Consider the following 12,978-nt stretch of genomic DNA (forward strand, 5'->3'; position numbering starts at 1 on the left):
GAGTTCATTTTCTGTTGACTTGACTTAAGCTTCTTCGGGCTCTTGGCCTTAGAGAGATTTTTGACCTGCTCTGCCAGCAACCCTGGCTGGGCCTCTTTTGTTGGTAATGAGTTCAATTCACACGAGGATCCGGAGCTTGGTTCTGAGGCATTCGGGCAAGTCCCGGGCGACACATCTGCGAGTGCCACTCGTCCCAGAATTCCTCTCTCGTCCTCGAACAACTTAGATTTCGCTGTCTCCAGAACTCTCCGGACGCTCGATGCTCCAGAATAAGCCAAACACCAAAAATCAACAGGACTTTTCCAATGGGAAGACTTCCAAAATCACCAAAGACTTGAATTACCTTCCCATAATTGGGAAAGTCCACCAAACAGCAGAGAAATGGTCTCTCTCTCTCTCTTTTTCCTCCGGCTTGCTAATCAAAATACTGTCTGCTCCCAATCCAAGGAATGTCATGAGGCCTATTCCCAACGAGCTCAACCCCAGTAATTGGAAGCAGCCCTGCCTTGCCTTTGGTCTTGGGTATTTTCATCATTGGACTGTTTGAGCCAAGACATACGTTTTGCCAAGGAAAACTTTCCTTTGAAACCTCCATCTTATCCAAACAGAGAGTTGGAATTGACTCTTGGCAGTTCCAAAGATAGTTCTGACTTATGAAAAAATAGTACATGTGTGTCAGCCAATCCATGAGATTGTCCCCGATCTGAGGGGGGAAAAAAAAAACAGCTTTGCCTATGAACCCATCTTTCCTTCCTGTAAACTGATAAAGCCAATGCACCTGTAACAGTTCCTTTGAACATGACCCCCAAATCCTTCTACTCAAAGAGGTTTGCGAGGCAACAGAGCAGGGGGCGCTCCTATGAAAGGGAAGAGCTGGGGTATGGAAGAAATTTGGTTACATTCTTCAAGGGGAGACGTTGGAATTCCAGCTCTTGGCAAGAGTACAATTTGGGGAAGGTCTGGTGGAATCTGGGGAAGGACTTGGAGGGCTTGCAATGTTGGAAATCACAGTGCTGGCAGGCATTATTTCCTTGGGGAGTGGAGCAGGTATTCGCAAAGGGAACCGTGTTTGTACCCAGAAGCTGATGAAAACATTTTGCAAATATTTGAACCAATTGTCTTACCTGGAAAACAGAGGGCACGTGATCGGCAAGCTGCCTTCTGTAGGGGAGGGGCCAGGCGAGGGAGAGATGGGCCCTGATGGAGGAATTTCAGCCTCTGTGAGTTCCCGGCCCTGCTGCTGTCTTATCCTGGGTTCTTGGTTTCTCTTCTAGCTGCTTTCATAGCTCCTGGAGGTGAAGTATATCACACTCAGGACAGTCACTTCAGCAGGGACGAAAACTACCTGGAGTCATAGAAGGTCATAATGAGACATGACCTTAAAGCCCATGCAGTCAGATGGCACATCTCATGTGCCTAGAATGTGGCTAGAAGGCCCACACAGCACAGCGCACACCAATGACGGGAAAGTCACTGCCAAGAGCACAGCTCGGCGTGCAGGACTGCACAGGGCCTCATCCTCCCAAGTAGTAACCACACACCAAGGCACCCGAACCACTCTGCCTGTGTAGGGGCTGCGTAGTGCATCAGATCATGGGCTCAGAATGCTTGGGGCTCAACTCCCTGAGTTCAATCCCTGGTTCCGCCGCTTACTCCTAGGGGACCTTGGGCAACCTCCCCGACCTGCCTTGCCCCGGTTCCTCATCTGTACAACAGGGATAAAGATAATACCCGCTCCGGGTGGTATTTGTGAAATGAAAATGAATTCCTATAGGGACACACCTAGACTCCTGCTGTCCCACTGAATCAACCAACAGAGATGTGTTTCTTTTATAAAAAAAAAAGCACATTTTATGATAAATAACTCTGTGTATATGCAAAAACATAAATATCAGTATAATAAACACTCATGTATCAAACTAGTCCAATGAATGCCTCACCTAGATTCAATAACTACCAATACAGTCATTCTTGCACTATCTACCCTCCACCCACCTCACCCCCATCCCAATTATTTTGAAGCGAATCATATTTAATCTTAAATTATTTCAGCGTGTATCTCTAAAAAGGGGCACTTTCTGAAAAATTAATAACCATAAGGGCATTATCATGCTCCCCCCAAAATATAAAAATAATTCTATAATGCTAAAAGTCAATCTTTATCTATGTCTCTGTCTCTCTGTCTCTGTCTTTGTCTTTCTCTGTGGCAGATGGTATGAAAAAAGGTCCACGCATTACAATCGGTTGATATGTCCGTTAAGTCTCTTCTAATTTATAGGTTCCCCTTCAATTTTCCTTTCTACTGTTTTCCCCTTGTAACTTTTTAGTCTTGAGATTAGATCATTTGCTGTATAATGTTTCTGACAGTCTGGATTTTGCTGATTGCATATCATTTAACATGTTCCTCTGTCCCTCTGTATTTCCTGTAAATTGATAGTTAGATCTGCAGGCTTGATTGATTCAGGTTCAATAATTTGACAAAATTACTTCACGGGCCGCGGTATGTATTTCTATGAGGAGGTTCGCAGCGTCTGGCTGGTTCTTTTGTTGTGATGTTAGGAGTATCAACGATCATCGTCTAGATTTGTTAACTCAATGTCAGCTTGGCAAATAAAATGTAGGATTCCCAGGTACATTTCAATTTCAGATAAACAGCAAACTAGTGTTTAGTGGAAGTATATCCCAAATATACCTGTACTAAGCAATTATTTGTTGTTCATCTGAAATGTGTAGTTAACTGGGAGCCCTATCTGTTTATTTGCTAAACCTGGAAACCCCAATTAGGGGCTGAAAATGTGTCCTTGTTTGTTGTCTGTAATACTTTTATAAAGAGACGCTTCCCCTCATCATAGACCTGAAATGCAGACTACATATGAGAAGCAGGGTAAATGCTTGCTTTGTTTCCCTTTTATTTATTAATTCAAAAATAATGAGGTGGTTCCTCCAATCACCAACAGAGGTATCCTTATAAACTCACGAATGTGAATATATCTGTTGTGAATTTCAGTCTTTTGGAGTTATTATCCATTCGGTGCTTGAACTCTCCCATCTCCAGTCAGAGAGAATCTAATTTAGTAGGATCCTGAGTCCTTCTGGCATGACACTAGTAGGGTTTAATATTTAGCTTGCTTTCCGGTACAACAAGATATTTCAAGCTCATCTTGTATATTTCCCGAGCTGGATCTGGACTAGGCCTTTCTGTGAGAAATCTTGTTCCCTTTTAAGAGAAAATGGTATTTAGAAAATATAATCTGGGAGCCAGGGCTGTTCCAGGCTACTGAACTGTTCATTATTTTTAGGTCTTTTCCATACAGAGAGCCAGTAAACATGCATTTTTCAAAGGATAATATAGATCGTGATCTCATAATAACATTTCCGATACAAATGCAGAGCCACAGGTGTTTCTTCGCCTCAATCATCTCACATCTGTATGTCCTTTCTCCCTTAATAAAAATCCCTGTTCTCAATAACATTCATGTAATTGTGTTTATACCAACAGAGACACACAAAACTATGTGTGTATACAACGTACAGGTTTACGGACCCTGCAAATTCAAAACAACAACAATATGGTTGCTAAAAACAGCTCGAGGGTTTCTTTCCTTTTGGAGTTCTTTTCGTTCTTAGGGCATATCCCACTAGGGATACAAAAAAATATATCGTGTGTGTGTGTGTGTGTGTGTGTGTGTGTGTGTGTGTGTGTGTTAAGTTACTTGAAATACTTCCTTGGTGTGGTTATGCTCCAACTGGATATACATTTAAATTCTTTTTTTTTTTCCTTTCATTTTACTTTCTAAATTTTCAGGGGTTGCTTTTCTCATATTCTGTGTTTTAAAATTATGCAGAAATATTTACACAATTCCGAAGACAAGTCTATAAAACATGGTTTATTCGAAGAATCCTCGTGCCTGCCTTGGCCTCCTCTCTTCTGTTCTGTCCTTCCCTCTAAAGGTTAACGTGGTATTTTTACGATCTGTCATTTATCGGTTTATCCTTCTATAATTACTTTCATCTAAACAAATACAAAGATACATTTGTATCCTCATTTTTCTAGATTCCACTCCAGTATTATTCCCCAGAGGCCGTACCACCAGAATAGAGCACTCATCAAATTGATTGCAGCCAGAAATATATCCTGCCTGACAATACACCGGTGTGGTCACATTAATTGTTTACAGCTAGCCTCCTTTCTGATTCTTCATTGCTCTATTCTGATTCTGAGTTTTACCTGATTACAGTTTATAGCATTTATGTCTGCCTCCCTTTGTAGTAAAAGTTGCTAGGATTTCCTAGAAAGCCAAGGCCAGAGCAGCCCTTATGCATTTTCTTTTTTTTTTTTAATATTCCATGCAGCCACAGCCTTAAAGAAAATTTGTTGGATTGGATGCATACATCAGTGCTTATTAGCCCTGGATAAGCACCCAAATTACCCATTCCGCTTTTTCAGTTTTTTTTAAAAGTATAGATTGTCAAGTTGTGCCCAAGACCCACTAGATCAGAAACTCCAATGGGGCGCCTGGGTGGCTCAGTTGGTTGAGTGTCTGACTTCTGTTCAGGTTATGATGTCATGGTTCGTGAGTTCGAGCCCCACTGTCAGCGCAGAGCTTGCTTCGGATCCTCTGTCCCTCTCTCTGCCACTCCCCTGCTTGCATTATCTCTCTCTCTCAAAAATAAATATTTTTTGAAATTTTTTTCATGTTTTTTGAGAGAAAGATACAGAGCATGAGGGGGAGAGGGACAGAGAGAGAGGGAGACACAGAATCGGAAGCGGGCTCCAGGCTCCGAGCCGTCAGCCCAGAGCCCGACGCGGGGCTCGAACTCACAAACTGGGAGATCATGACCTGAGCTGAAGTCGGACGCTCAACCCACTGAGCCGCCCAGGCGCCCCTCAAAAATGTTTTTAAAAATTAAAAAAAAAAAAAAAAAAAAAAAAAGGGTCTCCAAAAGTGATCACCAAGAATCTGGAATCTGGATTAAATAATACACCATGATTCTGTTATCCAGCCTGTTGGAGAGCCATTGACCAAACGCCACTCTACATACATATCCCAGTAGAGCCCATACGAGTGCTTACAAGGGATGTTTCTTCACAGATCCTTTCCTCCGCCGTTTGAGACGGTGCAATTCTGCGTTGGTAAGGCCGAAAAGAAAACTTAGCAAGTCAGTTCATTTACCTTGATTTTATTCAGAGAAAACCTGAAGGAGACTGGAGGGTGGGTTCACGCCTTCAAAAGAGAATTGGTTGCATCTAAAGGTTAATTACTTTTGAAGGTCACTCAGTTTGTCAACACTTAGGATGAGACTGGCTTTGTGATCTTCTGGCCCAGAGCTCTTGTCACTATTAGCAAAACAGCTGCTTCCCGCCCTCCTCCCCGCCCCCCCCCCACCCGCCAATCCTAGGATTACCCGAGGGCAGAGATGCCACAAATCTTCTCATCCCTCCACTAGGGACTTCCATCCCCAGGCGGGACTTGAGAGCCAGAGGGGATCTGAGGGATCTAGTCCAATCCTTAAGGTAAGAAAACCGTGGCCTGCGTCAGAAAGGCAGCTAAAGGCAGCACTAGGCCTAGAATCCTAGTTTCCTGCCTTCCTGGCAGATCAGGCTTTTTCGTTCCCAGGCGGCATCTCCGCTCTCATCTGCTCTCGGGCCATCACTGCTAACAGTCCAAGCTCGGGTGCCCGGTGGTATGAACGAAGCTATGTCAGAGTCGCTGACATCTCGTTCAGCCACATGGCCTAGTATCACATTTCTGCAACTATGAAGAAGGCAAGAATCAGACCCTGGCCCACTTGTCTAAGCTCCAGTGACGAAAGCCATTGCCAGGCCCGTGTCTAGAGAGTGACAACCAACGTGGGCTGAGAGGAGGAAGCAGGTAGGCTGAGAAAATCCCGTCCTCTTTCAATAAGTTTAAATGAGCTCTCCCATTTGATTTTCCTTGATCATCTAGCGGTGGGTGCGTGGGATGGCCAGGGGCAGGGGGCCACTTTCTCCAGGTCTGCTTTGTCACTTTTATCCCCAGGGCTCTCTAGGCCAGAGATAGCCTAATTGGTGTCCTGCGTGGAAGGAGCTGGCAGCTGAGCTCTATAGAAGCAAGGCTTAAGGGTTTCTTCCATTGTGCCAGCCTACGTAACCCTCACTATTCCCTGTCCCCAGCCCGCAGTTTGAACCAAAGGCAAAAACTGGAGGGGGTCCGCTTGGTACATCTGGCTGTTTGGGAAAGTTCCAGGGAGGCAGTCATCATGGTAATCGAATACATCCGTTAAACCCAACAAATTCTTTTCAATCATGGGAAATACGTGCACACACACACGCACGTGTGCGCACATACACGTGCAAACACGCACGCACACACGCACACACATGCACACAGCACGGATACCATCGCCCGTCTCCATGTACTATCCAGGGCTCGCTCTGGCCCCTCTGGCTTCTACAGTGTGAGGCAAGGCAAAAAATTTATTCAGTCCACAAGAATGAGGTTATGGGGGATGAAGGAAACCAGAGGGGGTGGACAAGCATGCTGGTGAACTTGAATGTGTGCCAGAGAAGGGGGCAGAAGGGCTTTGAAGGCAAGAGTCCTATAGGGATGCTAATCGGGAGTATTTTTTTGTGATTATTCTGGGTCTCTTTCTCTCACTGGGACGCACACAAAACTGTGACGTGGGATGGGAGCCTCCCGGCTGTTCACATATTGCCTTTGGAAAAGAGGTCAGTGGTAGAGAAAAGCTTTCTGCCCAAGCCTTTCAGAGAAATCATCGCTTGCACTGGATTAAGGTTCAAAGGGAAAATTTAGGCTAGAATTTAAGAATCTTTCAGGCTAAAAGTACTATAAAATTATAACAGGTGCTAAGAGTATTAGTAATATATTCTAGGCCTCTTAAAATTTATAAGATGGTAAATGCCTTATCATTAGATGGACTCAAAGAGATAAAGAATGACCACCTGCGTGGTCAAGACTTTGTTTGGAAATAAGATCTTTGCAGCTGTAATCAAGTTCAAACGAGGTCATACTGGACTAGGGCGGCCCCAAATCCAATGAGTGGCATCCTTCTAAGGAGGCCATGTGAACACACACATGCACACACACGCACGTGCACGGAGAAAAGATGGTTATGTGAAGACAGAGACAGAAATTGGCATGATGCAGCTACAAACTAAGGGGGCACAACCAGGAGCTGGCAGAAGCAAGGGAATCTTCTTCCCTGGAGACTTCAGACAGAGCAGGGCTCTGCCGATCCCAGATTTCCAACTTTTAGCCTCCAGCGCTGTGAGAGAAGAAATTATTGTTTTCAGTCACCCAGCTCCTGGTTGTTCTGAAAATCTTAGGAAATTAACACAGGGTAAGACCAAATGGCCCTGGAGGGTCTCTTTCCCCTGCAATAGCTATGGTCCGAAATTTGTGAGGGTTTTTCTTTGTTGGGAGGTGATAAGGCAACATCACTCTGGACTGATTGCCATGTGGTCTGATCATAGGAGAGAAGGAAGCATGGCTGCAGATGACAGGTGGGGAAGTGTGAAAGCCACCGTGGTCCCGTACGGAAAGCGCCAACTGGACTCGCCTCTCCCCAGGAAAGGGTACGGTTTTGTCATGCTATGAAATTCTCTTGCACAGCCGCTTCCTTCCTCCTCCTCCTCGTCCATGAAAGTGGGAAACAACGGCGTACTTTTTGCTTGCTCTAGGGGAAGGGAACCAGACCCCAGTCCCCAAGGCTGTCAACTGGGATTCCTGACTCAGGAGCGCCATTCATTCCCAAACAATTAAGATAATCCAATCAACATCGCAGACGACACACACTAATGCCATTAGAGGCAAAATCTCTCTGGGCGATGTAGGGAGGGGGAGATAGGGTCATAAAGCATAGTGGCTCAGCCTCAAGGTCACTGTGTTCTCCTAGACAGAGTTACCCAAGACAGGTAGTTCTAAGGTAATGCCAGTGCCCTTAAGAGGCAGACACCAGTGGGAGACCGTGGCCAAAGGTAAGGATGGAATATGTTCAAAGGAAATAGAACCATCCAGAGACTTGAAGGACAACCCAGGCAACGCCATGAACAGTGCATGGGGCTAGACTCAGGAGACCTGGTTTTGATCCTGGCTTCTCCATTGCTCAGCTGCATCCCCTTGGGCAAGGCACTTAATCTCCTAAACCTCAGTGTTTCATTTGAAAACAGGGACAATTACCCAACCTCCTCTCTCGTTATGTTCTTCTGAAGACCAAAACGTATCAGGATGCAATGCTGCCCACTTTGCAGAGGAGGAAAAAGAGGCCACCTGACTTCCCCAAGGCCACGCCACCAGTGAGTGAGTGACAGACAGGGGCTGTCAGAGTAACTGCCCTGTAAATAGCACTTTCGCTTGTGCCAAACACCGTGGTTTACGAGACTCTCGTTTCACGCTCATGACGACACCATGATGTTCACATTCTTTTCCTGCTTTACCACTGGGGGAGACTGAAGTTAGCAAGAAGTTAAGTAATTTTGCTGAGACCACAGAGGAATCAGTACCAGAGCAGCCAGGAATCAAACTCACTCTGAAATCAATACTCTCAGCAACTGCAATTGAACCCGGAAATCTTTTTGGTATATATCTACCTGCTTCTAACGTACATGAAAACTTTGCCCAGGGTAACTGGCGATACATATTATTATATTAATTATTGATATTAACTGTTAAATATTATTGCGGTAAGACAAGTGAACCTTAGTCTGAGTTTGAAACTCATCAAAAGCACAGAGGTGATTCTCAAGTCCTGGGATGAGGTGGATACAGAAATTGCAAAGTAATTTAGCATGGTCTTCTATCAGGTTTTTTCCTGAGTACATCAGTCAACAAGGAAGAGAGGATAGTACTTTGTTTAAATAAGGCTAGAGGTAAAGGCGCCTGGGTGGCTCAGTCAGTTAAGTGTCTGACTTCAGCTCAGGTCATGATCTCGTGGTCCGTGAGTTCGAGCCCAACATCAGGCTCTGTGCCGACAGCTCGGAGCTCAGAGCCTGGAGCCTGCTTCAGATTCTGTGTCTTCCTTTCTCTCTGCCCCTTCCTCACTCATGCTCTCTCTCTCTCTCAAAAATAAATAAGCATTGCAAAAAATAAGGCTATGGTAGAACAGGTAACAGTGAAACTAAAGGCGTCTCTAATGCCTCAAAGGAGGAGACCTTGGGCCTCCTGCCATTTCCTGTGTCATCATGCTCTGTGAAAGTCCCAGGTCAGTGGGGCAGTGCTGGATGGCTCTTGGGGTAAGCCTTATAGAGGAACATCCATGAGGATGTTTGTCAATCCATGTACACAGGAAACCCCAGCATCGGAACCAAGATCTTCCAACGTTTGGCTTTGGGCAGACTGAAGAAAATTTGGGGTGAAGTGGTTATCGATGGTAAAGAACTTTCACCTCCAGGGTAAGACACAAGAGAAACATATACTTCGTTCCTTGCCCGGAAGGAATTTGCAATCCGATGAGAAAAACCAAATGCTGAAGTTAAGCACGCAGATTCATACCAGGAGAGATCAGAGAGGATTGCAACAGAAATGCAGCACAGCAGAACAGGAAAGGACCCAGGACCCGGAATTAAAACATCTGAGTTCTAGTATCTCCTCTGCCACTCCCCAGACGTGTGATTGACGCATTACTTAACCTCTCTGAGATAAGGTTACCTTTAACATCTCTAAAGTGGGTTAAAAAAAAAAAAAATGGCAGATCCATTAGGGAAGGAATTGAGCAAACATTGATTAAGTGGCTTTTCTATACCAAGCTTTCAGAACGTAGGAACAAGATTGCAAATTCTTATGCTCTGTGTGAGCATAAAGTGCCCTTAGCAAAGGTTGGCAAAGAGATTGTAAAAGAGATGGGTCTTGAGAAGGTCCTGGAGATTGCTGAGGCATTGGATGGCTGGGGGAACATGAAGGGGAATGACACATTCCAGACTGCAGCGACAACAACACAGGCAGAAGTTCGGGGCATAAAATGAGCTTAGCGATTTCAAGGAACTGACGGAGAACCCGAATGCCTGCAGCAGGTGGGTAGGAGAAGTTGGAAATAGGTTGTGCACAGAGGGTAGGGCAAGACTCTGAAAAACCTTGAAAGATGGCCTCCATATCCTCTGATATTATGGTTATGGGTGTTATTTTTATTCAAGGGAAGGAGAAAAGGAAAGAAATGCATGCTGTTCACCCAAACATCAGGACATTCTGTTCCTCTGTGATTGTGCTTCGTGAAAATGCTCTCCAGCAAAAAAGAAAAAGAATGATTAAGGGAAAAAATATAACTAGAGCCACATTCATTTCAACTCCACTGAAAGCACAGCAGGAGGAAGTCGCTGTGTTTGCCAAACTCCAGAAAGAGACACAATTGATGGGGGGTGGGGGTGGGGGGACGGGGGAGAGGGAGGGGGGGGGGAGGGGATGGGCGATGAGGAGGTCCAGCTTTGTTTTATGTTTTATCCTCCCAAGATGTTGTAAATAATGGCAAGGTATAGTGCACCGAAGGGGAAATTACTCTGACAGGGCCCTTTTAGGGAGGAAAATGGAACTAAATGTACATTCTGTTATTCCTGATCTTTCATGCAACCCCCCATTTACGTGGGGGCTCCCCGGAGCCGATGTTTCCCCTTTGCTGTCACACGTAGTCACTGACTGGAGCCCATCATTTCAAAATAACGGCCTGCAAGTCTTCCCCTGTCGTGATTAATACGGGGTAATAATCATTAGCCACACTGAAAACTGCAGCGAGGTACCTCCGCCAGGCTGCCCAGCTTTATGGAAGCCAGGAAAGTTCCCCGTCACTCCACCAGGGGGGGGTGATGTTCCCCGTGAAACCTAAGAAGGCTTTCTGCTCTCAGCTTCTCCAGGAGGCCAGGACCTGGGGCTCCTCACCCCAGGCGACAGCCTGGGCTGGGACTCGCCCTGAAGCCAGGACTTTGTGCAGAACCGTGCAAAATAGGAATCCCGTGGGTAAGACAGGAGGCTGGAGCTCCAGGGGGGTGGGGGAAGAAGAGAGAAGGTGAATATATGATACCTGATCCTCCCCTACTCTCCACCTTTGAAACATCAGGAAATATTGTCAGCTGAATGGATCGAAGGGGCTGGAGCCACCCGTGACTCAGGAAGATTCATAACACCAGAGCCTCGAACAGAAGAGTTTATCAAAGGCAGGCGGAGAGAGAAATCATCGCACTCGAGACAATTCAAAGGCAAAACCCTGTTTCTCAGCTCTGTCCCTGTATTGCACTCCCTCGTCAATGTTTTGGGCACTGGGCTTTCTTAGCCATTACAAGGGGGCTTTCTGTGTGTCCCCATCCTTCCTCTCTTCTCCAGGGAGAGAGGTGGAGTGACAGTACAGCTGTGCTAGGAGAGGGGAGAGCATGAGGTCTAATTCTTGCTTCTTCCGGAGGGGGGCACCGGGGCCAGAGAGGGAGGGGACTCACGCAAGGTCAGGGGAATGGCAGAGGCAGGATCGGAACCCAGATCGCCTGACTCCCGAGGGAGGGGGCTCCAACCTCTGGCTTTTGCTGGAAATAACAGTCTTTTCATTTAGATCTCGTAAATAGAAGCCATTTCAGAAAGCCTAAACAAATAAAAACCAAAAACCGTGCTGTGACCCCAGAGGGAAGGAGGAGGAAAGTCAGAAGAGAAAGATAGACACAGAGCATTGCTCTTGCCTTCTTTCCTTCCCATGTCACACTCTACCTGGGACATCCGGCGAGAGGCTGTTTCACAAAAGGGGTAATAACAAGCGTGGGTCTTTCCTGCTAGGAATTCAAAACTCGGAAGACAGGAAGCAATGTGAAAGGGTCTCATTCCAGTGCCTGTTCCCTGTCTGGTGAAGTCGGTGAGGATGCTGGCCAAGAGCTTGCGCCACTTCTGGATTTTTCTTTTCAGACCTCGATGGTTCACACCCTGTCCTAAATCTATGGCGTTGAAGCAGGCACTGGGATCTGCGCCTGGCTGGCAGGGTATTGGAGTCACTTAAGCAGTGGGTTTCTTTATTTTTGCATCAGGGCAACGCATCTGACCCTCCGACAGCCTCCTCTCCGGGTGAGGTCCCACCTACCCACCCCTGCAGGGCCCTGGAGCAGCCCCCCGCGTGTCTGGCTTGAGTCCTCCCAGACTGCCCCCACCAGCTGCTGCTCTGCCCTGCCTGACAGCAACCCAGAGACAGGCCCCCAGGGCCAGCGTTAGCACACCCGGGCTCCGGACCCGTGGCGGGGCTGGCCGCTATGTTAGGGACCCCACATACCAGTCGGGAAAGAGAAGCCGGAGGCTGGGGGCAGACGGAGGGAGAGTAAAATGTTCTGTCCCTGAAGAGCCTGCCGTTAGAGGCGAGAAGAAATTCTTCTGCTATCATTCTTGTCTTTCTTTCTCCCCTAATTAGGAAGAGATGTAAGTTCAACTCTGTTGGGGTTTGTAGGGCACAGGTGCAATCAAGAGAAGGCAGACACCGGTGTTTTTCTCACCCTGCTGCCTGTGGGTTCCCACAAAGACGGTCTGGCAGGCCCTCTCTAAGGGGCGGGGGCGACACCCGTGGCACCCGATTATCCCACTACTTTGAAAGGCAGGCGTGGCCACCTACGTGGTGTTGTGCAGGGCAGAGGTGACAGAAGCTAGCGGGGATTTGCACGTGCCGGCAACTTGGTTCCCCCGGGCCGGCTCTCATTGTGAAACACACACACCCTGGAACATGGGGGAAGAATTGAGCTCATTAGTATGATTGTTTATACTAATCACGAGAACAGCCACAACATGCTCTCCTGTGCAAGAGACAATGACACTCCCGACCCTCAGTCGGGCTGACGCTTTCTGTGACTCAGCGTGAAACTGCAGGAGCCCCCCCTGCTGCAGGGACTCCCAGCCCCTGGTGGGCAGGGCGTTGGGCGCAAAGAAGCCCGGCGGCTCCCACTTCCCGGCCTTGGAGGTACGGACTGTCACGTCTTCGTCACCTTCGCCTCCTCGCCAGACAACAAAACTGGAGAAGATGGGTGTCCGGCCA

Source organism: Panthera tigris, chromosome F3 (assembly GCF_018350195.1).
Source record: "Panthera tigris isolate Pti1 chromosome F3, P.tigris_Pti1_mat1.1, whole genome shotgun sequence".
NCBI classification, from domain to species: domain Eukaryota; kingdom Metazoa; phylum Chordata; class Mammalia; order Carnivora; family Felidae; genus Panthera; species Panthera tigris.